Here is a 4,711-nt window from a genome sequence, read left to right as displayed (position 1 = left end):
CCCACCATATAAACCTAGCAACTGGACAAAACATAGGAAACTTTTAAGATATTGGGAAATTAAGATGACAGGACTATGATCCCCGAGAACAAGAAAACAAATATGGTGAACCCCACTGTTACTCGGGCTTTATGCCTATGGGTAATTTCTGCTCTATGGTGCAAAGAGAAGAACCCAGAGACCTACAGTTTCATGGAATTAGAGACTGTGTCCAGGGAGGCCAAGGTAACTAGGATTTGTGGTGGAGAACCCATGAGGAGGGAGCATTAGAGAGAAAGAAAAATAGGAATCTGAACAGGGGTCCCTTGAGTCCTGGGCTGAACATAGATCTAGGTGTGAATAGGGTGACACCCACACAAAGCCAACAAGGCAGCTTCTGAGGAAAGAGCCATCACCAGAGAACTTTGAAGGGACAATTCCAAAAGCTCACATAGGCCCAGGAATTGATCACGTTCCCTTCAGACAGAGTGGAGAGACAACACTCAACACACAGAGCATTCGGTAGAGAGTGAAGAAGGGGCATGCTTTAAAATTAGGGGTTAAATTAGTCTTAGAATAAAGGATATTTGATACCTGCCTAAAAATCCTAAAAACAAACCTCAAAGGATCAAACTTAACAAGTAACTTAACTGCCTGTCTGAAAAAGTTCAACACTGTTGAAAGGAATACACCAAATCTAGCACTCTCAGCTTTGCACAGTGGCTGTATTGTAGCCAACGAGGTTTATCTGCAGTGTGATTATTGCTAATTGAAAACTTTTCCCAATACCCCACCATGACGACTTGAAATAAAGTTGGCATTAGCAATTTTTGACAGTCTATACAGACTGAACAACAACAACAATAATAAAATACCAGCACTCTGTATAAAATTCATAAAGCCCATTATCCAATCAAAAATTGTCACCAATACAAAGAAGTGGGGAAATGGGCTCCTAGACCAAAAGAAAAATCATTCAATGGAAACAGATCCAGAAATAACAGAGAAGGTAGAGCAGAGAAAGACATTAAAGCAGCTATTAGAAAGGTCTCCAATCAATAATTTAAGCTTCCATCTTATGAAACTAGAAAAAGAATGACAAAATAAACTCAAAGCAAGCAGAAGGCAAAAATCATACAGATAGCAGAAATCGGTGAAATTGAAAGCATAAAATCAAGAAAGAAAAATGAATGAAACCAAAAGCTTGTTCTTTGAAAAGATCAATAAAATTGATAAACCTCTAGCAAGACTGATAAATTAAAAAAGAGAAAAGACACAGATTACCCATATTGAGAATGAAAGAGCATTGCAAACTCTATAGGCATTAAAAGGATAATAAAGTAAAGCTGTGAGCAGCTCTGTGCACATAGAATTGGCCATGATGAAACAGAATAATTCCTAAGCAAAAGAACTACAAAAATTCATCCAAGATGAAATAGTCATCTGAATAGTCCTATAACTATTAAAGAAATTGAATGTATAATTTAAAAAAAAAAAACCTTACAAAAAAGAAATTTCCAAGCACAGATGGTTTCACTGTGAATTCTACAAAGCATCTGAAAAATAAACAACCCTAATTCTACACAATCACTTCCAGGAAATAGAAGCAGAGAGAACATTTCCCAACTCATGTTAGGATGCCAGCATTACTCTGCAATCAAAACCAGACAACAACAATGCACGAAAAGAAAAATAAAAACCCAAATCCCTCATGAATATAGATGCAAAAGTCCTCAGCAACATATCATCAAGTCAAAACCAGTAATATATAAAAATAATTATATATCATGACCAGAAGTACCATTTATCCTGGGAATGCAAGCCTGCATTGATGTTTGGAAATAAATCAATGGAATCCACCATATTAACAGTCTACACAAGAAAAGTTACATGATCATATCTGTTGTGGGCTTAACTGTTTCCCCCCAAAATTCACATGTTGGAGTCCTAACGTCCCAGTACCTCAGAATATGACTATATTTGGAGAGAGGGTCTTTAAAGAGATAACTAAGTTAAATGATGACATTATCATGAGCCCTAATCCAATGTAACTGGTGTCCTATTGGAAAGGAAGAAGAAATGTGGACACTGTCTTAGTCAGTTCAGACTGCTATAACCAATGACCAGAGGCTGGGTGGCTTAAACATCAAACGTGCATGTCTCAGGTCTGCAGGCTGGAAGTCAGAGATCAGGGTGCCAGTATGGGTGGGCTTTGGCGAGGGCTCTCCTTCCAGGCTGCAGACAGCTGACCTCTCCCTGCATCCTCACCTGGTGGGGAAAGGGCAAGCTAGCTCTCTGGCTCCTTCTTATAAGGGTCTTCAGCCCACATGAATTGATCAAATGCCCCACCTCCTAATACCATCACATTGGGGGTTAGGATTTCAACATATGTATTTTGGGGGACACAAACATTCAGTATAAGGGACACAGACACACACAGAGTGGAGACCATGTGAAGATACGCGGAGAACATGGCCAGCTATAAAACCACGGAGTGAGTCTGCAGAGGAAACAACCCCGTGAACACCGTGATCTCTGACTTCCAGCCTCCGTAACTGGGAGGAAATAAGCTTCTGTTGTGTGAGCCGCCTAGCCTGCGGTAGTTTTTGATGGCATTCCTACCAAACTAACACATCCGCTCATGCAGAAAAAGCACTTGACACAGTTCAGCATCCATTTATGACTTAAAAAAAAAAACTCACAGAAAACAAGGAATAGAAGGGAAATTCCTTAACTTGATAACGGGCAAATACAAAACACCTGTCCCTAAAATCCCACTTAATGGTGAAATAGTGAATGCTTTCCCCTCAAACAAATAAGACAAAGATGTCACTCTTATCACTCCTGTCCTACATCATACATGTCCCAGGAGCACAAGAAGGAGAGAAAAAGAATTAAAAGGCACACATTGGAAAGAAATGAAACTGCCCATTTACAGATGACATAATTATCTATATATATAATCCAAGTAATCTATAAAAAAAAGCTCCTGAAACTAATGAGTTTAGCAAAAGCGAAAGAGAAAAGGTGAACACAAAAACCCATCATATGTGTATGTGTATACCAGCACTGAACAATTAGAAACCAAAATTCCAAAAAAAAAAAAAAATACAATTTACAAAATCTGCAAAGATCATACACTTTGGCATAAATATAACAAAACACGTACAGAATCTGCATGCCAAAAGCTCATGAAAGAAGTCAAAGAATTCCTGAGCAAATCTAGAGACATACCATGGTCATGAATTGCAAGACTCACAAAATTAAGACATTAATTCTCCCCAGATAGATTTATAGATCTAACACAATTCTAATCAAAAATCCCACCAGAATTTTTTATATACACAGACAAGCTGATTCCAAAGTTTTAATAGAAAGGCAAAGAAACTCAAATAGCCAAAACAAGTTTGAAAAGGAAAGTTGGAAAAATCACACTACCTGATTTTTAAATTACTAAAAAACCTACGTTAATCAGGACAGTATGGTATTGTGAAGAGATAGATACTTATGTCAATAGAGCATAATACAGCGCCTAGACACAGACCCACACAAATACGGCAAACAGTTTTTGCAAAGGTGTAAAAGCAGTTTAGTGGGTACAGGCTGGTCCTTTCAGCAATGGTCTTGGAACACTTCGCCTCTCACCCTGCCTGGCACTGACTGAGGACTCCCTGCTGAGGGGGCAGGGGCACCAAGAGCCCCTCACAGACTGGTCTGACACCTGGCGACCCCGGCACGCACCCCGCAGGAGGGCCAGGCCGGAGTCCGGCGGCGGGCAGCAGCCTGTGTAGAGAAGACGGGGAAGGAAGGCGCGCAGGGCTGGTCGGAGCAGCTCTGCCTGCCCCCAGCGCCGGAGCAGGGTCCCCTCTGCTTTCCCTGGAGGCTCCGTCTCGGGCAGCTCAGGCTGCCGTAACAAAATGCTATAGGCTGGGGGGCTTCAACAACAGACATTTATTTTCTCCCAGTTCTGGAGCCTTGAAGACCAAGGTCAGGGTGCCCACGGTGGTTGGTGTCTGGTCAGGGCTCACAGATGGGCACCTGCTGGCTGTGTCCTCGCATGGCAGAGACAGAGGGGACACAAGGTCTCTGGTGCCTCTTCACATGAGAGCACTGACCCCATCATGAGGCTCAACCTCATCCCTCCCAAAGGCCTCCTCTCCAAACACCATCACCTTGGGGGTTAGGGCTTTTAAACGTATGCATTTAGGGGGGTGACAATCCAGTGCACAGCAGTCGCTGTGAGTATGTCACCCCTGCCTGGAAGCCATGAACGCCACACACGGGCTGAGAGCCGCAGTTGAGTTCTTGCATCTGTCAAGGCTGGCTTGTGTAGACATCCTGCTCATTTTTACGCAGGTGGGGCTCATACGCCCCTTCCTGCAGAAGGTGGGGAGCTGGCACGCCGTGAGCCAGTAGCTCCCCCAACACCAGGCCGCCCGGAGCTCACCTGCTGGATCCACCGAGCAGGCCAGAGATGGGTAAGAAACGGGAAGTGGAATCGCTGGCCGCACAGGCAGGGCGGGAGGCATGGGTCACACGTGTGGGCTTGCCGCTCGTCCCGCACCTCATTCATGCATTTCTCCAGCTCATGATGCAGGGGCACTCACACTGGGGACGGGGCACGCCACTGCAGGGAACGAGAGGAGGGTCGGGTGGACCCCTTCCTGCCCCCGAGGACCTTCCAGCCCCGCGTCAGATGCCATCCTGTGTCACAGATGCCCTCACATACACC

The 4,711-nt window shown here is 43.8% G+C and overlaps 1 non-coding gene across 1 annotated transcript; it reads left to right on the top strand.

Moving 5' to 3' along the window:
- The first annotated feature begins 687 nt into the window (after nucleotides 1-687).
- Nucleotides 688-827, top strand: LOC123650535. The gene has a single exon (XR_006739395.1). It is a non-coding gene; the product is annotated as a U4 spliceosomal RNA (small nuclear RNA).
- Nucleotides 828-4,711: the final 3,884 nt, after the last annotated feature.

Source organism: Lemur catta, chromosome 14 (genome assembly GCF_020740605.2).
Source record: "Lemur catta isolate mLemCat1 chromosome 14, mLemCat1.pri, whole genome shotgun sequence".
NCBI classification, from domain to species: domain Eukaryota; kingdom Metazoa; phylum Chordata; class Mammalia; order Primates; family Lemuridae; genus Lemur; species Lemur catta.
This window is presented reverse-complemented; position numbering and strand designations above follow the sequence as displayed.